Genomic DNA, 26796 nt, shown 5'->3' on the forward strand with positions numbered 1-26796 from the left:
ATCTAACATGCTGAATCAACTTTAGTGCCAACAATGACGGACACAGCAGGTTCAGGTTTAAATTTATTATCCAAAAAGAATCTCTAGAAACATCATGCAATGGCTGACTGTCGGCTCATTGTGTCAGAGCCCTTAGACTCCCAACATTTCTCTTTATCCTTCAATTTTGTCTTCCCTCAATACTCTCAGCCCCTTTCCCTCCACCCCTCCCCTCTCTCATTCTTTGTCTCTCTCCCTCTGTAGCCCCAGGATTTTGATAAACACAGTTGATCCTGGGCCTATGCGCTGAGTATGGAGTGTTTGAAGGGCAGCCTTTCTACTCGGGACCTTGTTTATTCTGCCCACTCCCCGTCAACCGTGTTTAATGTCACCAAGGTTTTTCTCTCCCTTAAACACACACACACACACACACACACACACAGTCTTTACATAAGTTGTAACAAAAGGGAGAGAGAGAGAGTGAAATGAGGGAAAAAACAGATAGCAGCTCCATGTGTGTATGTGTTATGGGAAAAGGGGGAGGTAATGCATGAAAGTCAGAGTTGCTGATTACATCTCTTTAGAGTGTGTATGTGTGTGTATGCGTGTGCATGAGTGAGTATGGGGTGAGTTTGCTGAGTAAAACCAGGCATACCAGCGTCTTGGCACATGCATATGGTTTTGGCATTTCGGTTTTGTTCAAAAAACAGCAAAAAAAAAAAAAAAGCCTAGTGTGTGAGAGAGAGTACATTAAGCCTGTTTGAACAGTGAGTTTGTATGCTGTCAGTGTAGCAGTCAGGTTAAGGTGTATAATCTGTATGGTGTGCATGCTTGTGTGTGTGTGTGTGTGTGTAGTTCATGTTTAAAGTGAACCAGCAGTGTAATCTGAGTGCTGACAGCCTAAATCCCCAGTGGGAAAGTGGCTTTTGTGCAGTAAAAAAAGACATGTGACCCAGATAGCTTGCAGCAGTGTACATATCATTAGATTATACAACATATAATCAAATATCAGTCATTAAAGTGGGGAACTCTGGGTTTGGAAAAATATATATATAAGTCATGTAGGATCAAGGGATATCCTTGGAAAAACAAACAGCAACACTGAGTTCAGGATTTTTGTGTCATGTTTCCTTGTCAAAGACGTTTGCTGGTAATTCATTGGATTAAATTTGGGTTTTATTTTAAAGCTAGTTATTGCAAAGTATAGCTTTCCCACTTTTCAAGACTGCTGATGTATTTAAGCGTTTAGTCACATTTGATTGACAGCGACCAAACAACCAACCAGCTGTCACAAGATTGCGATTTAAATATTGCTCAACTCTGATTGGCTCACGATGCACATGGTATGCTTTCAACTGAGCCCTGTGTACTTCATACCAGTGAGAAGCAAGATAAAAATACAATACACAAAAGTTAATGTAAAATGACCCAAACTTTTTCAACTTTTGCAACTGTGTGTTTATGTTGAGCCCCAAGGATTGGGGAAATTGGATTTAAGTGCATTTATATTGGTCTTTCATGGAGTGTTCTTTCCTTTCTCAGACTGCAAAACTTTTTGTTTGTTTTTCTTTTTCGTCTTATTATTTTTTCCACAAAAACCTCCATGAGGCCCTGTTTACACCTGGGTGATTGGATCTCAATTGCACAGCTCTAAGTACAGGAGTAAATGCATCCAAGACGTCATCAATGCATCCTGCATTCTTTCAGTAGTGTGTACGCTACAATGAGAGGCCGCCTGCTCAGCTTGCATTCTCTGCATATATGAAAGTATGTGCTCATTTGTGCACCAACTTAGCACTGCAAACAGCAGCATTGACGCACCTCATAATGCTTTTGGTGCATGTTTGGCCATTTACCACAGTAGTTGTAATTCAAAATGTGAGCATCAGACGCTTTCAGGGTATTTCAGCCTGTAGAGTTGTCCATTTGGGATCAGATGACCCAAGACGGATGTTAAGATGTACACTAGCCAGCATTTTTCTTAAACCACAGAGGGCGCTAAAACACCGTAAAGCGACAACCATTCGGTCGAATTCCTGAACTCTAGGCTTTATCTGTAAAGCAATAATGTGCAACCTTTGCTGTACAGCAGCCACTGTGGCTACAGGTGGAAATTACTGGCACACTAAATTTTCCATTTTCATTAGGTGTTTGGAAATGAGCTGAAAATGACCACAAGCAGAAAATAAAAAGTCGTGCTTAAAACTTCTGGTTTTGCATTTGTGATAAAACCACTGAAATATTTTGCTAACGTGGTGATGAGCTAAAATAGAGTTAGCGTAAACAGAGTCATACAGTAAGCAGGCTGACACCAGTAATGTTAGTTTCACAGCAATATAAAGCTGATGCTAGCTAAAATGAGCCACCATAAATTACTGGTCATACCAAACCATGTAAGAGTGTAGTGAAAGAAACCCCGAGTGTTTTATATTGAGCAACAGCGTGTTTTACTGCTGATTCAATGTTATACAGTATTTGCGAGACAAAGAATATGTTATCTCGTCTTTAAAAAGTTACACAGACTGGCTTTAATTCACTACTAGCTCCACTAGCACCTGAATACATCCTGGCTTGTATCAGTAGGTAGCAGACTGGGGGTTTGTACTCCCTGCAGGTCGACTTGATAGATTTCTATAAATCAATTGGAGCAGCAGCTAAAGACATTTGTACACTGGGACTGATGTTTTACTGGAACCAAACACACACTCACATGCACACACATAGATGCACGTGTGCTAATAAAACCCTGAACGGTTCATCAACGAGATCATGGATGCGAGCACACTACACAAACACACGTGCACACTTTTACAAACACACGCACACGAGTACATCCAAACTTACACACGCAAACAGCCCCCTAAGGTCCAGCCTGCTCTACACCCCCCCTTTGAAAGCTCCCAAACCCCCCCCGTCTGCTGAGTTCACAAAGAAATTTATTAGTCGAGCCACATCTGCAAGCCATTTCAGCTGTTGTTGTTGAGTCGGGCCGGGTCGAGGAGGGGGACTGGACACTGCATCCAGCTCCCCCCCTTTACCTCCCCCCACACCCCTCTCCCCTCCCTGGGTCAGGACATCTTAAGGAGGTCCAGGGAGGAAGGAGAGTGTGTTAGGAGGAGACCAGCAGGAAACCCATCCTACCATTTCATGCTCAGGGGGACTTTATTGTCCAGGTCCGGTGCTAAACCCCTCAAGTTCATTAACACGTTCAAACTGCTTCAAGGTTTCTTCACCAATACACCCCCACCTCCACCCCTCCACCCACATTTACTGCAACAACAAAACAATAGTTCTTTTCTCCAGGATTAACATTCAAATGGTGCATACAGTAACAGGCCCTTTGACGTTCATATTAATGGCCTTATGCATGTGAATGAGACACAGTAGGGGGGACGGAGCTGGATGAGCTGCTGGATATTTGCATGTTTCATTAATCTGCTAACATTTGTCCTTGGGTGGGCTGTCTGTGTGTGTGAGTAGGAGCATTTAAATTTTCCACTATTTTAGGCATTCTGTTGAATAGAGATGGTCTGTGAAAACCACACACACGAAAAAAGAAAAATGTCAAAAAGTAAAAGGAGCACACAGAAAGTTTGGGTGGCCCCATCGTGTACAGTGTGTGTGTGTGTGTGTGTGTGTGTGTGTGTGTGTGTGTGTGTGTGTGTGTGTGTGTGTGTGAGTGAGTGAGCTAGGGATCTACAGTAAGCCCCGTGCACACAGACCGTCATCAGTGATGAATAGGCCTACCTGGTGAGAGGGCTCTTCATGGACACACACAAACACACACGGTCTTCTTGCAAATGGATTACACTGCACCGGCAATAGTCCTCCTCTGTTTCATCTCTTTTATCCCCCTTCACACACACACACATACAGGCACACACTGAGTGTAATCCACTGTGTGTGTTTATATTGTCCATGGCCCCCAGGATTACAGCAGCTAAGCGGGGAATGCTGGGAACAGCAGGTGAAGCACTGTGATGGGTCTTCTTTCCGTGACGTGGGGCTCTGGAGCTGAGGCGGCCACACAGGTCTGTAGAGAGAGAGACAGAGTGAGGAAGAGAGCAATGGAAAAGGAAGGTGACAGAAAACTGTGGAAGTAATAATGAATATGTGTGACACATTTTCTGTATTTAAAGCTGCAATGATCAATAATCTTATATTAACAATGGGTTAAATAACTATAAAGGTCACGAACACATGGGTAGCCTTTCTTTGAAACACAGCTTTTTGTATGCACTTTGACCATTGTCCACACTGAAAACAGACCTTTTGTAAAACTCTGTCCAGGATGGAGATTTTCAGAAATTCCATTTTCATAGTTGACATGTCAACAGATAAAACAGATTTTTGGGCTTGTAGTGTCAGAGTGGGTGCTGTTATCTCCTTTGTTAGGCGTCACAAATCAAGTGACATTTCATCCAATAGTGAATGTTGCCAAAATGGTGCAGATTCCAGCCCTGCTAACAGGACTTTTATATGTTTAAGTGTAGAGTTACTTTTTCACCATAGGAACAGAGGTGTCAGAATGCTCTACAGCAACACGTTCTCATTTTAACTTGTCTGTGGACATTGGCGTCTATGACGCGCTAGGTATTATCCTGCATCTGTTGTTGACATTCCCAGACACTGTGTCAATTTATGCTTGTTACATGCATTGTGTCTTCAAAGTACACCTCCTTTTTTAACAGGAAATGTATAGTTTCTGCTCCTTAGATGCATACAGTCTTTTTTAACATAAACTTTCAATGTCGGTAAAACACCTTGCTTTTCAGTGTATTTCCTTGTGCAACAAAAACACCGGGTTAGGTTTGAAAGAAAACATAGTTTGGCTTAACATTCACACAGGAAGAGAACATTAGGCCCCCAAAGGTGAAAGTCCGGGGTTTGTTGATTCCATCCACTGTCCCTCCTGCCTGCCTGCCCCATAGAGACGTTCTAGCTCCTTTTATTATGTTTTTTACCAGCAGTTTTACAAAATGCTGCCGAATGGTGCATTTTATAATGATGAGGAAGGCCTTTCTATCTTATGCGGACGTGCACTGACATAGCGCTGGTATTTGACTTGTTGGTTGGTGGTCACTCTGTCAACAACTGCTGCTGCCCGTTGTGAATTATACCACCGTGAAAGCTGCCTTTTTGCGTCACTATCTAACGCCCAGATCACTGACAAAGTGGCGGTATTTGACAAGTTAATAGCTTTTTTGGCTGGACAGCAGCAGCTCTATGAATTAGAAATTCTTTCGTACATCCTTATGGGGCTTATATATCTGTTCTGCCAATAACTGATGTTCCTACATTCCGAATCTATTGTACGCTGTGTGGCTGATGGCTGCACAGCCTGCAACAGTCACATGGGCATGCACATCATTGACTGGAGCTGAAGAGGGCAGGGTTATGTTAAATGACTGGTGGGTGCAACTTCAGAGAAAGCACATCCCTTCTGCTGTGTGTCTGTGTCCCAAAGCACGTGAGCGGAGCGGAGGATTTTGTGTTGAGCGAGGAGCGGCTATTTTTTAAAAGGTGGAGCGGAGCCTTATCTCTCGCTCCAATTTCGCTCCGGCTGCTCATGCCCCATCCAGAATGCATCTTTGCACCTGCGCACACCCACGCTGTTTTCTTTCAAAACTATGAAGTTCACAGTGTACTTCAGAAAAGAAACTGAGAAGAGAAGCAGCGGTACCTTGGAGAATGGTCCCTAACTGTGGGGAGAGGTGAGAGGGCTTCGGAGGTCGGCCGCTTAACCTGGTCCGTCTCCTCCACACTTTGATTATATCCACCGTGCCAGCAGTACCATGTAGAACGGTCCCTAACTGCGGGGAGAGGCGAGAGGGCTTCCCCGGAGAATCTACCAAAGCTCATGTTTTATTGGTGCCGTAGCATTGTTCCGACCTCTCATTGTTCCGACCTCTCATTAGCCCGACGTCCCGTTGTTCCGATATGTGATTATTACTGTAGCCTATTTATATACCATAGAGGATCAGCAACGCAACAAAAGTAGGCTACTGGTCGAGATACAAGTGTCATAGAGAGGAGAGAATGAAACACCATAACCTCCTGTTATTAACTCTGGGGTCCGGGTTGTGTGGGGAGCTCTCCGCGGTGCTGAACGGCTCCCGGCGGGCGTATTTCTGCCTTGATGGTGCGCCGCGACCGGCTCTGGGTCAGAGAGCACCAAAACAAAGAAGACACAATGGCGAAAGCATGCACAGATAACTTTGTCTGGATGGACGACGAGGTGGAGTTGCTACAGTAACAGATCTACACTTCACTTCAAATCAACAGGGTGAGCCACACAAACAGAGCTTGGCATTGTTGTTGTGACAGTCGGCTTGCCTAGAGACTGGAACCATAATATGCATGTATGAAAGGTCTCCGTTTTCAGAGGAACTGCATATTGCAAGTTTACATGACAACAGAAACGCTGCCGTTTCCATAAAGTTGCACTCTCGAACCCGTTTTCAAAACGTTATGTTTTCAGGCACCCAAAACGCCACTGTCGTGCCATTTTCAGTTGAAATCATTGTTGTATAAACGGGGCCTAAATTTTTCCTCAGGGTTTGGTGAAGACCAAAATGGAGCTAAAAGGAGACTGAATATTGGACTTACATTCATCAGGTGGACACAAACACAGCTCAAAATAAATCATAATGTTGCCCTGTGTCTGCTGGATGTGCCAATAACCCTCTGTTGGCTAACAAATTACACCCAAAATGTCTGTGATAATGACATCAGGAGCACACACAACTATGGCAAGTACTGCTGGTTTAAACTGATATCTACAAAAAACCTTTGGGTAATAATTAACCATTTAACTTTGTTTTCTGGCCGTTCTTATTTCACGCCTCACAGAAACCTATTTTTAGTGTTGCTATTGCATTTCCAAATCTCAGCAGTAAACCTCATGAGTACAAAGTTATTATAACCACTAGAAATGCTGGCCAAAACTACAAAAAGACCCATGCTTTAAATAAAACAGAACTATACTAGCTGGAGACAGAGATGCACCAAAAACAATCATGTAAAGAGACAAACGTCCTCGCCTCCCCCCGTCTGCTGATCACTGGGGGCAGCAGCACTTAACCTGCCTGTCACTGGTTCTACAACTGAGGAAACCGCTGTCCAAACAAGATATGCTGCCACTCCAAATACCCTCTCTGACTCATCTGACTCATCTTCCTTGCTTTTATCACCGACACCACTTTCCCACAGCTACATCCAAAGCCATTACTGAGCAGTTTCCAGGTCAGAGGTTATAGTGGCAGCCTGGGCGTCTAAAACTTTCTGAGGATAGAGTATGAGATTCCATGAGTAACAATATTCTATTACCAACTTACACATATGTTTTACTCCTCCACACAGTGTAAAGAGCTGCAGGTGTAATGTTGGTATCATGTCTTTTATTTAGGTGCAGTGTTATCTTAGAGTGTAAATGAAGCCTGCGCCACACTGGCGCCACACTAGATTCATTCTGTACACTTTCCTGGATTTATGTATTAGAAGATATTGATAGTGATCCTCTCCATAACGTCTGCCTGTCTGGATGTGGAGATGCTTGGCTTTGAAAAATAGTCAACACACTCAATAATACAGTTTTTTTGGGGGGGAGAACTGGTTACCAAGCTTGCCAAAGGAATTTTCTTATGGAAGGAAGTCTCTGGTTCCCAAGCCAGGGCTATTTGAAGCTTTAAGCTCTGTCAATGCTGCTGAATCCTGATGTTTCCACATGCAGACATCAGGTTTGTCTAAGGAAATAATTATAAAAGCAGCAATTATGGAGGTACTCCAGGTGGGGTAAGCAGGTAGTGTGGTGGTGTAAATGTGTCATAGAAAGAAATGGGGAGAATGGTGCGCCAGTGTATGTGGGTTTTGAGGACAGCGCAGATGAATGGACCCTGCATTAGTCTGAATGGTGCTTTATTCAGACGTCCCACATTTCTATGGATTTAGAAAGGCCAATGTTCTGTCTTTTGATGGCTGTTTTGAATTGCTTTCAACATGACATTTCCAACAGCCTCTCTCTATACAAAACCACCATTGGTTGATTGTCAAAAACATGCAGAGAGAGAGCAGTTATAATTATATTTGCTCCTTTTAAATGACAGCCGCTTGGCCTTCACTGAGACCCCCCCCCCTCCCCCCAAAAATCCTTTGAGCACCCAAGGTTAAAGCATCTGGAAATATTTAGTTCATATAAATGCTTTATGTCGGTCAGTTTTGTCCAATGCTTTATTTGTGATTTCATTTTGCATGTTGTGCATGTTTTTTATCTGCCCCTTCAGATGTGATTCTCCTCTTGCCAAACTATGAACATGCTCTTGAATGACCAGTTGATTCAAGTTTAATTACAAGAGACAGAATAACAGAAAAAATACAGACAGACAGATGAGGAGACGTGGATGTGGTGAGGCAGTGGAGAGCTGGAGGCATGATTTGGAAAAACAAAAGGAGGGGATGGATGGGAACAGAAAGCAGGAAGGCGGCACTCATCAGTCAGTTATATAAGCCGGCTAAATGAGTCAGTGCAGAAATCAGAGCTATCAGACCAGAGAAACACACAGACTTGGCTGAGGAACTGGAACACCGTGAGGAATAACACACAAATGATAAAGCTGTGTTGTTTGGCTTCACGGCCGCAGAGTCATGTTTGGTCTGTTATAATAAAACTGGGGTTTAAAGTCTGCAGCAGAACAGTTGCTACATTAAGTTGTGATTCCTATTAACTCTTCGATAGATCAGTTATGCCACATGTAAAGTCCCTGCAATGAAGCTGTCAATCATAAATTTGGAAATGCTCCGTGGTCATTGACTAAAATTTCTGGCATCCTCATTGTTTTGTCCATTTGCCAGCAATTCCATTACAGGTATATCTTACCTAACGCAGGTATGTACAGTTAAACAAACACTGTAAAAATGTGTGCAGGTGATTAGCCATAGATTATATAAATGAGGTTTAGAGATAAAGGTGTAGAATTTAATTTCCTTAAAACTCAACTTCAGGTGTGTGTTACTATATTCATGGTTGTGAGCATGTGAGTGAGTGAGTGAGTGTAGCCTGGCTGTAATGGTCCAGCTCAGTTTGTTTGCACAGCCACCCAAAGACCCAGCAGGTCCAGACATTCAATCAGAGAGGATGTGGTTTCACTTCTAATTTTACACAAACAGTTTCGGCTACGTTATGGGTGCCTGTAGAGCTGGGGATGAATGGATGTACAGATGGATGGGTAGCAAGAGACATGAGTGTGTGTGAGTGTGTGTGTGTGTGTGTGTGTGTGTGTGTGTGTGTGTGTGTGTGTGTACCTGTGCCTTTCTTTTTTCTTTGTCTGCCTCCATTCATGTCTGCATGTGAAGCATGCAGGAAAGGGATTCTGTTTGTGCAAAAGCATGTAGAAGGTGTGTTCTCGTACATGTATTTGTGTATATGTACACACAGAATTACAGTGTGTGTGTGTGTGTGTGTGTGTGCCAAATTCCTGACCCACTGCTCTTACAGCAAAGCAGTAATGAGCTTATTAGTCTGGGGATGTATTTAAAGCAGGTCACAGCAGTCTGGATTATTAACAGCAGACTGTATGCACACAGACATGTGATATATGTGGCAGTGGCAGTAATTGTAACAGCAGTAATAATAGTTCAGGCAGTGTTAGTGCAAGTCGTTAATGCTGTGGTTGTGTAGTTTTGTTAAAAAGGGGGATGGGTCTGTGTCACATCATTTTGATAATTGTAACCATTTGGCTGTGGATACACACATATTTCCCATATGCTCGATGTTCTCCACACTTCAGGTTTGCAAGGAGTCTCACAATGTGTCAGACCAACACCTACATGGAAAACTGGCATTGACTGATATGGACATAGCCAATTCACTGGCAATGCTGCATGTGATTATGGTCAGGGCAGTAAAGGCAGCTTGAAATGATAGAGACATACCAGCATGTAGGATACAACTTTACCCTAATCTTCATTTTCCCCTGAAGACTTGACATCAATGATGGTCGCTTGTGGCAACAGTGTGAACAGGTTTAGTAATTATGGTAGAGTAGAAGCAGTGGTCACTGCACAGTAAATGGAAGTGGTCGCTGTAACAGAAAAAACCAAGACTAAAACATCCAGTTAAATGAACATTTAAACTGACAATGCAACATATTGTAACACTTTACGACACAGGATGCAAAGTGGGGCTGACCCAGGGACACTTCAAGTGGCGCCATGACCAAGTCTTGATGAAGCTGGTCAAGGTCCTGGAGAACTGTTGGGTAGCATCAAACCACACACAGCACAGCCTGCCCTAACAGGCTTCGTTAAGCCTGGCAGCACGCTCCAAGCTCCTGCTCAAAAGATGAACACCATGCTCATGCCTGGCAAAGAGTGGCAGATGGTGGTGGACCCAAGAAAGCAGGTGGTCTTCCCGAGAGAGATCATAAAACTACTCTCCAGCCAGTTATTGTTATGTGGTCTGCAGAGGAAAAGAGGGTCCTCCTCATTGAGCTTACCATCCCCTGGGAAGAGGGCATGACAGTAGCCCACGAAAGGAAGCACCTCAAGTACGCCGAGCTGGCAGCAGAGTGCCAAGATGTTGGCTGGAAAGCCTCAGTTTATCCTGTGGAGGTCGGATGCTGGGGCTTTGTTGGCAAAACAGTAGTCCAACTACTCCACTGTGCTGGAATGGCGGGGTCAAGTCTGTGGAAGGCCGTGAAGGAGCTAAGAGAGGAGGCAGAGAAAGCGAGCTACTGGCTGTGGCTCCGGAGGAAGGACAATTGTTGGGGGAGAACACCCCAATAAAGGCAGCTGCAGGGGGTGGCGGAGAGACATCCCCTATCGGTCTATGTAAAAAGTGTGAACCAGGGTCTTTGTCAGGGTAGTATTACAGGATCACTGTGTAAGAAGGACTAGAGTCAGTCACCATTTTGTTTCTCTTTATTTATTCAATTTGACACTGTGTTCATATTAGCTAATTACTGTTGGGAGATGGGGTTTTTTTGTCTTGGCCTGTCAGTAGTAAGTGTGTAAAAGTAAAAGTGCAGTTATTTCTGAAATCCCCAAAAAGCGTTCCGGAGATATCACGTTTACAAAAATGGGACAGGTGGACAGGCAAATGGACGGACCCAAAAACATATTGGCTCTGGTTACGACTGTTGCCGGTGAGGAGGCTTAAACAGACAGCTCTTGCACTCTTTGCTGTGTCTGAATCTTTTATGCAGAGTTATTGGTTCGACGGTTTAAAACGTCCTCTCTGAGCTAGACTGCAGTGATGGCAGTAATTGAGTAAAAAGGTGGGTAAACACACAGGTCAAAAGTTAAAGGCAAATATTGACCCACTGACTCGAGACCAGGGGGCTCAAGAAAACAGCTCCACAAAATGAGCAAGGTAAGTGAGGAGGCTGTGAGACATTACTCTCGGAAAGTTTTCACTGCTGGTTCACAGAACAGCCTTCTTGGACCATTTTCATGGGCAAAGAAATTCACACCACAGGTCCAACTCTCTTCATTTCTATGTGGGCTTTAAGATTTCCAGCAATGAGACAACAATTTCAAGTTCAAGTTCCTTGTAATCCTCACAGAGTCAGGCAGGAGGAATTCATTTCAGCTCAGATGAAAATTGCTCTGACATTTACAGCACCTAGCAGTGCAATGCAGAACCTAAAAACAACAAATCCTGCAGACAGAATGAAGTACAGTGGTGCTGTACAGTTAAAGTTCACAGAGGAAGAACGTGGTTGCTTTGTGTTAAACATTATGCTGCTTGCTCGTATAGATGCTTCCTTACTTTTCGTTTTAATGAACCTTTTAGTTATCCAACAAACTCAAAAATTACTTTCTAGACTTTCCGCTGTATCCTTCACGCTGATGGCCAGGCATTCCACTTCCTTCTTAAATTACAATTGCCTATCACTGACATCTGCACAGAAAAATTAGACCCTTGAAACCCCAATCTCCAAGACTGGACAAAGAACCTTATTGCCTTTCATAGTAAATTACCTATATCAGTGTATGCATATCTTAGCTATATCTTCAACTGCTTGCTTTTGCTGCCATTGGGCATTCATTATGAAAACTCTTGAGTTTCAGCCAAGCAACTATCATGATAAAGACCCCTGGGTGGAAATCTAGAGCAGGGGCCATTTTGGTTCTTCAGTGACACGTAATGGAGGCCATTGAGTAGTCCCTGGACAGGAAACCAGGGACCGTTGGGGGTCGTTGACAGGCGTCACTGACCCCTTTCTCCGCTCATCTGGGGAGAAACCAGAGCCCTCCAGCTGACAACACAACATCTCCTCACATTCAGGCACGGCCAAAGATTTGGTGCTAATAGCTGAGGAATGATGATTGTCCCCACGGTCGGGTTTCACAGAGGAGACGTTTGCAGACAAAGGACAGGGAGGGGAGAGTCAGCTCAGTGTCAAACACTATGTGCATGTAAACTCCTGGAGATAGACTCCACAGATTCTGTGTGCTGAGAAATGTCTAAATGTCCATCTCTCTACATTTTGTTTGTGCCTGTTAAAAGTAAGTATATCATTAGCTACAATATTATAACACATATAATACACATATCAGTACCAATCTGAAATGGGTTGAACAACTCAGGAAATATTTTGTAACCACAGTCAAGCTTAGTTATACTTGAATCTTGTAAGTTATGAATTCAGATGACACAACCACCCATCACCACAAGACCCACATACACAAATACCCCTCTCAGATTATGACATGTGCAGTGAATCAAGTGATCGAGTGACACTTGGTCCCACAGATCCCACTCTTCAAACACTCTCTCAAACCCACCACAGAGGGAGAGTGAGAGGCCTCCAATGGAGCGACAAGTCAAACTCCACCTCAGAACCAAACAAACAAGACGATTTGCTAAAGACAAGCGAGACCAAACGGGATTAGTGTCGATTGCATGAAACACCAACATAAAGAACATAAAGTAGTGACTTGAATGTCACAGGCAAAACTCTGCTTTACTTTTCAGACCACAGTTTGAAGCCTGAAGGACTGGATGTAGGTCGACAGAGCCCATCTCTCTCCGTCTCCGTTTAAAAAGCATCCAGATCTCTCGTCCTTCCTCAAACCACAGATATCCTACAGTTTCTGCCAAGTCTTCTCTTGGCGCCCATCCAGCAGGCAAGCACAAACCTCCCCTCCTCATTCCACCCCACCATCCATCCCTCCTTCTTCTTCTCCTTTCTCCGTCTGTTGTGTAAACCTCATAACTACAACCACGGGGATTTTCATGTTTTTACTTGAAATGAAGTTTGACATGGCCCTTAAAGGTACAGCAAGCTGCATGACCCCAGGTCCCCTGTAAGCTATTCAAACCCCATGAGAGCAAATTAAAAATGCATCGTCATTAATCTGAAGTGACGTCTGTTTTTTTCTTCTGTTTTTTTTTAAGGGAAGGTTTTATTTTTCTCTTATTTATCCCATCCGTCCATCTCCCTTGAAAAGCACTATTACCACTAATCCGGCTGTCTGACTCAGGCCTGGGACCCTCTTCACATGGATGGCCAAGAGGGAGAAATTCCATCTGGGAGCAGGCAACCAAAACCACACAACTTTATGAAGGACGTGTGAAACCTTGCAAATATCTGGGTTCAGAGTAATGAGAGAGAATCTGATGTATAGCACGGAAACATGAATACTTATTGCTTTGTTTTTGTTCTCTTGCCCGCTCCGTCTCTCGGCTCCCTTCCCTCAGATACATGTGTCACTGAATCACAGTTTGTGTTGCTGGTACATTCAAGGAGCTGATAGTTGTATCAAACCAAATTTTCAAAATTTGGCACAGTTCAAAAGCAAATACCAGTGTTCTAGCAGTCGAGCACTATATACACACACACAGCTTTCTTTGTTTAAGATACGACGGCATGCCTGGGGTGTAAAATTGAACTTGTTTAATCAACAAAGCTTCTTTTTGTCTTTTAAGTCACATAAAATTGTCCACAGATCCTCATCCAACATTTGAATGTGCAAACATGAGAGATTAACGTGCCTATATTTCTGAATTAGAATCAAGCATGTTTAAGTTTCAGCAATGTTTTAATGCCAGAACACTTCACACAAATCGAAATAAAATCTGATCTCTTGTTTTAACCCCTGTCATCGACATGAAATATCAACTTTGCAAAATGTGGTTGACATATTCTTATTAGCGATCGGAATAAAAACCCCGGAGACATAAAAGTCTCTGTAGTTGTTTTCCTGTCTTTGGAAAGAGACTGGGAGTTATGGGAAGATTGATTTCAACAAATCTTTAGTCATGGTGCACGCATGCAAAATATAGTCACAACAGAAAAACTGAGCAAAAGTCATGCCAGAAGTCTTCTTTCATGTTTTTTTCCTGAAAGTAACCAGTGAACAATAATACCAATTTATCATTACCCTTTCACTGAAGCCGCTCAGACTCTTTGGCTCCATTCACATTACAGGGCTTAATGCTCAATTCCGATTATTTCCCCAGATCTGATTTTTCTGCCTGGACTATTCATTCATGTTTGAAGTGACCCATATCTGAAATTTGTGTGAATGGATGTGTGCCCTCAAATGGCTCACATGCAACCAATAACATCCCACACATGCGCATTCATCTAACAACAGAAACGTCACACTTGAAAACAGGCATTTGGGGATAAAAATGAATGACAGTGTTGATGCATGATGATGTCAGTCTGCAAAATGACTAGCCATGTGTTTTGGTTTGAATGTGTAAGCTATTTTTGGAGAAATATCCCTTTGGAGCAATGGCCGTTTGTTTTAAAGATAAGGGGCTGTCACACAAATGAGCTTTCGGTCCAATAATTGTACTAGCAGCTATTGCTGGTAGTCCTGTGGGGAAAGAGGTGTGGATGTGGCCGGGAGAAGAGTCAGAAGGAGTGGGACAGCAATAGGGAGGGTTCTTCCAAGCCTTAGGATGTCCAGGGCTACATTCCAATATCTCCATCAACGCCTCACAACCATGCTATCACCACATGTTGGCAAGCTGTCCCTGTCAGAAAGTGTAGTGCTATGGTAACCTTCCATATTTTTAACAGACCACTTTGACACCGTATGTTCAGTGATGTGCTTCAACCATGGGCAAAAGGGAAAAACACACGTAAATTCCAATCTGACCATTCTCACAGCGATCATATGGCCAGTGATTGGATATGTATCGGATTAAGGGCCACATATGAAGTGGCACAGGTCTGAATGGAAAATAAACTGATTTCTGTGTCCAGACTTATGTGAAAAAATCTGATCTGTGTCACACGAGAGCAAAAAAATCAGATTGCGGCACATTTGCTTGTAATGTGAACATAGCCTAAGATTCTCAGTAGTGATACCATTTACTAAAGAGCCAAGTCAAATCCATTAAGTTGTAGGAAAAGAGATAAAAGGTCAAAGGTCACCAGGCTTTTGTCCCCCAGCATGAGTCTGTGATGATTTACCATGGGGAAGCTAGAGAGTCTTATCCTGCTCCGCTAAAATAAAGACAAGTACAGAGTAGTCTTAGCATGAGACCACCCATTTGACAGAAACACACACATACAAATAAGGCCAGATTTAAACCCCAGTGGTGGGAGATAAATAGGGAGCCTGAACATGACACTCACTGTATCAACAGGCCTGGAAGGGTCACTGAGGGAGAGGGCTTGTCCTTAATGCCTTTGTCGCAACGGAAAACATCCAGCCAGACAATGATGTGAATCTGAAAGGCACTCTGGGAGAACACAGCTGACTAATGACGGGCTAAACGCCCAACAGACACTGCGAGCCAGAAGACAACTCACATTCCGCTGCTTCTCTAACTCTACTTTGGTACCCCACCCTTGCAGCATAGTATATCCAATGCATTATTTGCAATAAGTTGGTGGCCTATTTTCAGTTTGACATATGATTCGCCAAAGATGCAGCTCACTGTTCCTTTGCTAACACCATTGCAAACACTGCTGCAAAGGCTGCTAATGTTATTATTATTGTATTACTGTCTATAATTACTGCACTGAGATTGGTATATTATTCCCAGGAAGTCAAGGTCAGAGTCTGGATGGCATTTTCACCTTGTCATTTGATACACTCTCGATATAAAAATAATGATTATGGCCACTTTAAATTGGACTCATAATGCCAATTTTCAGGTTCATTGTACTGCACTTGTATTTTTGGTTTCTCCTACATGTCTACATGCTTTTAATGGTCAAATAACACTTTACTTTCCTCATACTCTCTGTGCCAGGACACCTGTATTCCTCCTCTGTTTGAAACGCTCTGTTTAAATGTCATTAAACTGCAGAATGACCCGAACAAAAAATAGCGGCATTTTCACATGTAGCTACATGTACGTTAGCTGCAGCCAGGGATCACCTGTAATAGAGTATAGCTCCACTTTTACCCCTTGAAAATCACCAGTTAAAGCTTCAAAACACAATGTTCCGAATATATAAATATGTTCTGAAACCCAGGAGACATTAATATAAGCAACGGAGATTACATGTTTCCCGACATTAGCATGTAGCTTAACGTAGCAGTGTATGCTACATATTGTAAACACTTGCAGTAGCGTGCCTGGAGCAGATTACTAGGCTATATAAAGAGATCCTTCACGAGCTGATGTCAGCTTGTCTCTAAAGTAGAAAAAAATGTTGGAAACAGTATTCAGAGCGATCTGAAGCTTGAGGGTTTTGCTCACTTATGTTTACTTTAATATTTACCAAACTTTGGCCACATTTTATATAAACATCCGACACTGTCATATTATATGACAGAAAGAAAGGAGAAGCATAGGTCCCCTTTAAGGTTTACTCTTGACTTGCAAAACAATAACTTTCTCCCATCTCTGTGCGATAGCATAGAATTAAACCAGTGAATTCAGTTTAAGGGCTTTGCATAGAACGCAAGTGTATATGGGTTAATTTGACATTAAATTAAATATTGTTTGAGACTAAGTGGACCATATCTGATTTTTATAAAAATTGGCCTCATACATGCACTGCACTTCAGCAAGCTCATACATCAGTCAAATCCTAATATGCAATAAAATGTTCAAAGCTTTTTCCTGTAATACTGAAATGGAGAATGGTACTCAGGACTTTATTTTCCTCTTCACACTCTATCCAGCATACCATTTATTGTGGCATTTCTGAAGTACCAATATTAGGTGTTATTACGAGGTGAATTACAGTCTATCTCCCGACACACATGCTAACTTCAATGACACTGTAAATGTACATAGACTCCCACACACACACACACACACACACACACACACACAGCAGCAGCAGCAGCTGGTGCGTAGGTCTCCCATCTGTACAACTCAGACACTGATAGACCCCCATTACTTTAATATGAAAATCACAACCACATGAAATTTCTCCCATGGTTCAAACATACAGCGGCTGGCAACCGCACTGTATGGCAGCCTGTCGCTCCAGTTCTGTGTTTTTTTTCCCCTCCCCTCCCTCATCTGTAGATCAGGCACTTCAAGGTTTGCCAACCATAACACAGTTGGCACAGAATTTGCCCTTCCATCACTGTGGTGCACGCAAACGTTGTTTCACGTCTTTCTTCTCTTTTTCCTCATCATCTGTTTATTTTGATTTTTTTTTTCTTTTCTTTTCCGAGTGGAAATTTTGAGGTCGATTGGTGTTGCCTGTTCCGGGCGAACAGTTCCAAGCACAAAGGGTAGGATGAGGGATGGGCGGAGGGTTGAAGAAAGACAGGGAGAAGTCGTGGGGGAAATTTAGATTTTTAACCGGCAATGAGGGAGCTTCAAAACAGCTCCCATGTGTTTTTTATTTCAGCTGGGGTTTGATGGCAAATGGAGCAAGGCGAGATCTGGCTAGACCCTCTACCCGACACACAAGTACACGCATACACACACACAGCAAGAAATACGTACATACTCTGCCCACTATTCCCATCCGCCAACCACATCCACTGACTACAAACCGATACAGAGCAGAGGACTGTACTTTCCCAGACCCGGCTGCCAGTTTGGACTTATTACATTACCTAGATTTGGTTTATGACAATACAACAAGACACTGAGGTTAAAAAGAATGTAGGACTGTCTTACAAAGCCATGAAAATACACGTATTGTAGCTTATAGTCATCCAGGGGAGGCAATTGAGAACACTTTCTCTTTTCCAGCAGCAATCTGCTTCACATTCAATCAGTTTCAGGTCTTGGAGCTGCCAGTAGACTGTTGGCCACAGAGCAGAGCTTCCTGCCTTGCTCAAGGGCAAGCAATGCAACTAATGAGGGGGAGGAGAACTTACACATTCACATCATCCTGGCTGATCATAAGATTGAAAGGAACACCCATCTAGCCACAACCCCGCTGTGTCATACAAGATGAATTTCTTGGCCACAGTTATTAAAGGGAAATGGTTAATTATAGCTCGGGTCTTATTTATCATTTGTAGCTGTGATGATGCGATTCTTGTTTACAATGGATGTAATTTTTCCATTTGCCTTCATTTTCTCTTCCAGTTAAGTTGCTCATCTGTACATGCTCCTTGCCATGTGTGACTTCTTTTTAGGGAGGTTGCCACGCTCTGAGAGCTCAGCGATTCATTTGGTCAATACAGTGTTATTATAATTAATCCAGATGATGGCCAAAATTATTATTATTATTATTATTTATTTATTAATTTTGCAACTTGGGGGCAGCACAACAGGCTGTAAACACAACACTGACTTATTATAAGAGCAAACGCTATTTTTACATCCAGCAGACACAGGGGCTCATCAGCAGTTATCTGGAGGTGTGTTTTATGGCCACTCGACACATTTAAGTCCAATATTTTCTCTCTTTTAAGCTTTGTTGATCTCCACTGACTCCTAGCAAACCGCTAAGTGTGTCTATCTGTTGTCTGGTACTGAGCAGGAAATGTGCATTGTGTTTATCACAGATTTTTCAAGTGGAACAGCTGTCTGTTCTGTCCAGAAATGGACTGTCCATTGTACTGACTGTTCATCATTCTGAAACCCCATTAGTCTAAAAAATGTCCCATTGGACTGAAACGCTATTTGTCCAACAGCCCAGTATCTCAAAAACAAACATGCGAGATTAGTTAGGGTTAGGGTAAGAATCTCAGGATAGACCAATCAAAGGCAGAGTAGGGTGGGTCAGCATAATAATTAGCTTCCTGCTATGGCTCTGATTGTCTTACCTTGATATTCTTAACCTAACCCTAACCAGTCTCACATCTCATGCTTTAACCTAACCAACCCAAGCAACAAAGGCAACAAAGGCAACGAGTACTAGCCTATCAGAGGCAGAGTAGCCATGGTAGTTAAGTCCAGTGACATCATTATGCATATAATCAGCCATGTGCTTCTGTTTAGAGGAGTGTTTAATGTATTTTCAGAGAAACCCTTCAGAGCAATGCACGTTTGTTTTCATTGTAAGACAAATGGGCTTTCACACCAATGGGACAATTTTTTGGACTACTGGGGAGTAGGAATTATGAGCCATTGGAACAATGGCATGGCACCTTGGTGACAGCAGTGGGACTGAACTAAAACAGTACAGTTGTGGGGAGTAAAATCAAAACAATGGCTGAAAGACAATGGAATTTCTCTGGTGGAGCTGAGGGGAACTGTTGGGTGATGGTTCCTCACTACTAGAAACACCTTTCACATTACAGTAGTAATGTTTTCCCAGTGTTCAAATATTGATCGGTGCAGCTTTGAAATAAGAGGGGAGTTATAATAGATCAAAATGATCTTTTCAGAGGATTAATTTATTGGACATAACTATCAGTATTTGACTTACTAAGTATTTTATCTCATTTGTGACATAACCTTTGTTCACAAGCAATAAGCTCGAGTCTGAATGATAATTATGAATTACAACAAACAACATCTCAATTGTTCTTTAATGCTCACTACTTGTCAGACTCTAATCCGTCAAAGCAAATGTTCTGTTTCTTACTGCTAGGAGGGAAGGCGGTCATGGAAACAAGCATATTACAGATAAACACAGGAGGTGAAGCCCTCCTCTGTTTGTTCTGCTGTAAACATGAAAGCACTTTCATGCTGGTGGAATGTAGCGGCCTTGTGTTTCTGAGTGCGTGTGTGAGCTTTCATGTATGAATGTGTATAGAGCTCTATATCTGTTTATCCTCACTCTTGAATGTGTCAGCACTACTGCTCAACCTTGACGTGTCAGTGATATCGCTGCGTTATGTTTCAGTGAACAAATAGAGCTCGCTTGCTGCCATTTGTAGCACAAATGTTGTTGCTTTAACAGGCGGGACGTATAGTTGTTCTAATCTTGGCTGCTGAATCTTGGGAGATGTAGCTCCAAAGTTCAGCTGCAGCCAAACTCTCAAACCCACCAGATGAAGAAACGAGGTGACCGTGGTTAACATCAGCCAGCCAAAGTTTTGCTTGTCGTTTGAAATAAATGGATTTCTTGAGGTTTCTTTAGTTTATTGCGGTGAACACATACCTTGCATTCAAGGCATATGGTTGTAAAGAGAGTATACATAGAAACAAGGGTCATAAATCCATGTGTGCAAGTCTGAGAAAGTGGTTAAAGGTGCATTTTTTAACACCAGTATACGTCTATCAAAGATACTGATGAGAGTGTGTTCTTTTGGCAGCCTTTATCTAATACTGATAAATCAATATTACTAAAGGATTAGGCTGGTATTACAGTAGTAGTATATTTTAGGCAATAACATGACTTTACATTCTGTCTGGAGGACAGGAAGTTGGATGGCTCAACCAGAGAATGCCTCTAATATTCAAGAGCCTTAGTTTGCCCACGCGGAAACTTCCATCCTTGGTATCCACTTCTCTTAAAGGAGAACATTTTATGTAGATATCAAATCAGTGTTGTTAGAAATGTGGTCAGTGAAGCAATAAATTACCCAGGGTGTGCTGTATTGACAGAGGAGCTGAGTTTTTCTGAGTTTTATGGATTGCCCCCGAGCTGCTGATGTTTAGCTTCCAAATACTTCCCAGACCTGCCCAGCACATGGAGGTGGACGTTTCAAGTGCAGTTTTATTTACAACAAGTAAAGCCATCTGAAATTAGTTTCTGTTTGGCTAGAACAACGGTAAAAGCAACAATATCAATTGAATGACACTAGTTTTTAATCAATAAACATGTCTTACTGTTTAGTGCCTGGTTGCTGTTAATCACCACCGTAGCCTAGAGCTACTTGGCTGACCAAAATATAGCATTAGGTGACAAAAATATTCACTCAAAGGTTATCTGCCCTCTCAGCCCTGCTTGGCTTGGGTGTCTTTTCCAGTATATCTGCGGGACCCTGATAAAGGTCTCTAGTCAGGCTGTTCTAATGCACTGTTTGACATCTCTGAAAAGTAATGCACCAAAATTTGTATATATTTGAAGTAATCATCAGCCAGTTATTTGTGTATTACCCACATGTTTAAGAAGGCTGCAATCATTTAACCTATATGTGGAATAAAGAAGGAAATAATCCACATAAGGAGGCTGGTTGGGGTGGTTGGTTGGTCACAAATCACAGGACTTTTCCCAGGACACCAGTGCTTGGGACTGTTCAAATTCTGAGTCATTTTGAGGTACATCATCACAATGTAACATGTACTGAATCTACCTATGTTACTTTACATTAAGTACATAACTTAAAGAGGATACCTTGCTCTAATGATTTTCCAATTGGCCATGCACCTCTTTAAAATTCGACAGAAACAAAATAAAATTCACCAAAATGGTCATGGTTAGTTAGTCCACTCTTCAAACAGTTAAGGGTTTGGTCAAAATAAAAACTTTAATTCGCCAAGTAAGATGCGATACACTGGCTCTACACGCTGTTCTCCCCACTGCCTCTCAGCTGATGGCGGAGGTCTTATTCTTCAGAGGCTGACACAATATAAAATGACTAAAACTTCTGCTGAAACCCAAGCTGAAATAGCCTGTAGTTTTTCCAAGAACCAATGATGTCACTGGTTTTGACAGATTTTGAAACAGCCCCCAGAGACAGAAAGAACATTTAAAAAAATGTTGTTGTTTGTCCCACTATAACCCTAATTTGGATAGATGGAGGTAAGGATGAAAATCCGCAAAGTTATCCTTTAATACCTTAATTCCTTGGTTTGAACTCAGAACTCTCCAGAGATCACATTTGCAGTTGTGGATTTGAGACAGACCAAACTGCATTGGCCATGTTCGTTGTAATGAATGAATCTAGCTCTTTTATTTGTAATATGAGTAGTTGAAGTGCTCTTAAAAAATAATGGGTCGCCTTAACCATTGAACTCTGTTGGACATCTGTAACAATGAGCAACCTGTGGCCTACCAGTCTAGACACACTGTAACAGGTCCCCCCGTGACTGCGATTATGCTCTTAATCTCACGGAAAATGTCAATGATCTGTGCTAAATAACTTGACCTATAGCCTTGAACATTTGAACACAAACATAAGCACATGCACTGTGCAGATTGGCCATTTGGTTTTCTTTCAGACACAGAAGAAGGTGTGGTATAACAGATAGACATCGATCAGAACATTACATCGCTCCCCAGGTTCTCACACGCTGTTAAAACACACAACCATTTAGAGCCAGATCCTCGCTTGGGGAGAACTAACGGCTCACCAGATGTGACTGTAACGCTCTTTTAATGTTGGACTATATAGAAACTTTTATAAGAACAACGTGCCTCAGCTAGAGCACCTTCAATGTATCATCAGCACTAGAGCTACCGAAGCATAACAAATTCATTGTCTGAAGATGAATTTGCGCTTCACTATCACGTGTAGGTGGTCAAAGACTAAGTGCAGTGCAGCAGTTTGATAGCATCACTGCCAAACATTTGGATGTTTTGTCTTTTTAAAAGTTGGCAGTTCTGCTGTCTGGTGATGATGTTTATGAACATTGCCATGGAAATGTTGGACATAACAATTATTATCATAACGGGAGTCATGATGAGGGAATTTCCACTGGAGGAGAAGTGTTTATGTGTGTATGTGCAAATGTGTGTATGTTTGTGTGCGTGGAGGAGATGCAAGCAGAGATGGGAGAGATATCTGTGATAGCGGTGGTTTGGACTGAATCATTGTGCAGGTTGGTACGGCCAAGTCTCTTCATCCATGGTGGCTCTTACTTCTCCATCTCTCCCTCTTTTCCCTTCTCTCCTCTTGGCTTTATCTTATGGGAAATATTTCTGTTCTACGTTTCACTTACTTTGTGTTTGGAAGAGCTAATCTGAAAGCTTTTATGGAAATAAATGAAATGCTTTCAAGTAAATTAAGATTGACTAACTTATCAGACCTGGAGTAAACTGTCGTCCTTTACTTAGTTGCTCGTACATGAACAAAGTGACAAAGAAGTTTTGTGCTGTCTTATTAGATAATAAAAAAAATCGGAGGTATGTTTTTGTGCATGCACATATGTGTGTCAGCTGAAGAATCTTGGTGTAGCCAACCCTAACACCCCCTGTAATGAGCTGGATGTATTTGTTTTTGTAATCGTTGCTGTTTTAGATCAGTCAGCCATGAACAGCAGCAAAACTGACTGTAAGGGCATCCTCTCAGAAGACTGTGCATCTGCTGCAGCAATAGTTCTAATGAGGAAAAAAGAACGGGCACACCTGCATAAGAGGGAGCAGCCAGCCAGTAAGGTGCATGCAGCACCTTTACAGTGGAGACCTGTAAACTTTTATAATTTCCAGATTAGCTGTTTGTCATGTAGCTGGGTTATGTGACTATGCAAAATGTTCTCACACCGAACTCATCAAATACAGCAGCTTGGTCACTGGTCCTACGCTTCTAACTCTGACGCTCTAGCTACACCTTTGGAGACAGTTTTGGACATGTGAATTTATGTGTCAGGCACCATGGTGGTTGTGAGGCACGGTGGATCAGTGGTTAGCATTGCTGCCTCACAGCAAAAGGATTTTGAGTCCGCCAGCTAGCTGCTGCCCTTTTGGGTGGAGCTTACATGTTCTCCCAGTGTCAGCATGGGTTTTCTCTACGTCCTCCGGCTACCTCCCAGAGTCCAAAGACATGCAGATCAGGTTAATTGAGGATTCTAAAAAACAGCCCATAGGTGTGAATGTGGTGTGAATGTGAACGTGAATTGTGGTTTGTCTCTATGTGTCAGCCTTCTGGCAACCTGTCCAGGATGAACCCCGCCTCTCGCCCAGTGTCAGCTGGGATAGGCTCCTGAGCAGTCCAGTAAGGAGGCAGGTTAAGGCGATGGATGGGTCACAAAACATAGGACTTTCCCCTGGAACTATCCCAAGAAGACCTGTGTTAAGAACCATGTGAACATTGTGTGAGCTTTGAGTCATTTTAAGGTAAGTCCTCGCCATATTTCCTTTTCCTAAACCTAACCACAGTAACTTATAGCCTAGTTAATTGTTGCCAAACAAGACAAAACTTGATGTTACGAACTTAAGGTCATTTGTGGGGCAATATCATATGAACCATTCCGTGTGGATTTTCATAGGACATCATACGAACTGTTTTATGAGGACATGTCGTTGTCTCATATAGACAGTGCTTTGTGCATCAGAATAGAAGCCAAGGGACACTAACCAGGCTGCTGTATTTGATACCCAGAGAATGAGAACAGGTTGGACAATGCGTATGGACCAATTGCCTAGACACACAAATTTTAGGGTGGTATTGATGTATCCCAAAGTGCGTTTCCATCCACCTGTTTTTATGAGCACTTTCAGTTTGTACATGGAAAACCAGACTGAAACTCCAGAAATTCTAAAAAAGTTGAAATATTGCAAAAAATGATTACTCTTGTCTGAGATAGAAAAGTTGACGTATCAATAAAAACAAAATGCAACAAAGTGTAATGAAAACAGACTTAGGGAATAAATCATGACCTACATGAAGCATGTTACAAAAAACATTACTCGATCTTCCACTAAAGAGACCTTAAGTCAGTTTGGTTTTCCTTCTATCTAGATTTGCCTGTAGCTCTTTTAATTACTTTAATTACTTAATCAAATTGTTGAGCCCTCTTCTTCTGAAATCACTTAATGGCACCAAACTGGCTAGTTAGCACCACCAACTGTTAACCCAGTGCTCACCGCTCCTAACTACTAATTTTCAGATAACAGTACTGAATGGAGACGCAAATTAATCCCATTCTCTTTTACTCATTTTCTGGAAATTTGGTTAAAGTTTGCATTAAATTTCAATGGAAACTTGACTGCTAAAAAAGAGGAAAGACGTCTAATGCAGCCAGCCTATAGTGCAAGACTTTATTTGACATTAAGGCCTCAAAGAATGCTTCAAAATGTGCTCAGCATATTTTAAAAGTATGGGTAGCTACTGTGCGAAAAGACCACTCAGGTCATTTGGTCTTCTTGTTGTAACGAGGGTAATTTCAAAGTCTGAGGAAGCTGTGCTCTCGTTGTTGAAACAGCCTTTCCGCCACCTGAGTTGTGCTCAGACTCTAATTTCTTTTAAAAGCAGCCTCACAGCTTGCCTCCACTGGCTTTCAATATCAATGCATATTAGAAATTGGCTTTTCTGTTTGTGCTTGCGGTGACCACATTTTTGTGAATGGGTCCTTAACATCTGTAACTTCGGTTTTCTTTCTTTCCTTTTCTTTTTAATGCTCATTGTACAGGGCATTGAGTTTTTCCTTGTGAACAAAATTTTGCCATTGAATCTCATTATATCATCTGCCATCACAAATACGTCAGGGAAAATACATGTGTGTATTTGTTGCACAGTTCCAGTGGGAAATCATGCTGAGACCATGACAGTGTTGATTAACCATTACCCATAATTAGGTTTCAGAACATCAGAAATACAGACTATGCCAAAACTCATTACAACTTGAAGACATTAACCATTGGCAGCAACTCAGGGAGCAAAGCATAACTGTTTTAACTGGAATAACTGCATTTAGGTCTTTATTCTTTATCCAGCTATAATTATTGGCAAATATTAATGGCTGAATAAATTGTGAATAGTCCTTACCAATTTTTGACTGTACGTAAGATCCCGATTCTCATGTACTGTGCCAGGACTCTGTGTATCCTACTGTGAAGAGCTATTTGCCAATAAGTAATCATCGATGTAACAACATGAAAATCCTCAGTATTTATTGTACTGTGTGATTTAAAGTGGCTCTTTTTCTGTTCCTGATCTAATGAGTCGGAGCTGCAGACAGTTTCTGCCAAACATTTCTGAGCCCAAGTTCCAAAACAAATCCTTGCAGACTTTGGGGTGAGTCTATCAGCCATGGGAAATCAAACCCATTAACCTCTTATTCCACCTCCTCCTCCTTTACAGTAAATGTTGAAGAGTAAATACATAACAATGAGAGAGAAAAGGCAAACAGAGAGCCTGGACTCTGCTCCGTCCACTCCCTCCTTTCATTCACAATCTCTTCTCCTTCTTTCTTCAACACCTATCTGAAGTTTACAAAGTCAAACACACTTTTTCTTCCTCCAGAGTGAGTAAAGCTATAACCATGTTTGGAAATTGTAACTACCAAAAAGTTCTGTAGTGATAGTGCATTAGTGTTTTCCGGGGAGATGTTTTCGGTTCTAATTAATGATGCCAGTGCTGATAATTTCATTGGCCAATATCTTTGCAAGAACAATAGATCAAACAATATAATTTCAATTCCAAGAGTTGAAGATGCATTTAACCATGTTATTGGGTGACATTGTTCGCTGATGCTCAGTCCCATCCTGTGCACTGCGACTGTCTACATTTGTTACTGTGTGTCATGAGTAATGTATGCAGTAAATTTTCATTTCATTTTCATTTTCATTCATTTACGTGTGTTAATAGTCATGTACTAACCGTACAGACATTAGCTGTGAGCTAGCAGGAAACAGAGCCATCCATTATGTG

General features: G+C 42.1%; 1 long non-coding RNA gene across 2 annotated transcripts in view; it reads right to left on the reverse strand.

Annotated features, from left to right (window-relative positions):
• Window positions 1–3600: 3600 nt before the first annotated feature.
• LOC125903510 (uncharacterized) overlaps window positions 3601–26796 on the reverse strand; it is an 85133-nt gene continuing 61937 nt past the window's right edge. For both annotated transcript variants that reach the window (XR_007451309.1, XR_007451308.1), the window contains exon 3: window positions 3601–4012. This is a non-coding gene — a long non-coding RNA (uncharacterized LOC125903510). The remainder of the gene's footprint in view (window positions 4013–26796) is intronic.

The sequence above is a fragment of the Epinephelus fuscoguttatus genome, linkage group LG16 (genome assembly GCF_011397635.1).
Source record: "Epinephelus fuscoguttatus linkage group LG16, E.fuscoguttatus.final_Chr_v1".
NCBI lineage: Eukaryota > Metazoa > Chordata > Actinopteri > Perciformes > Serranidae > Epinephelus > Epinephelus fuscoguttatus.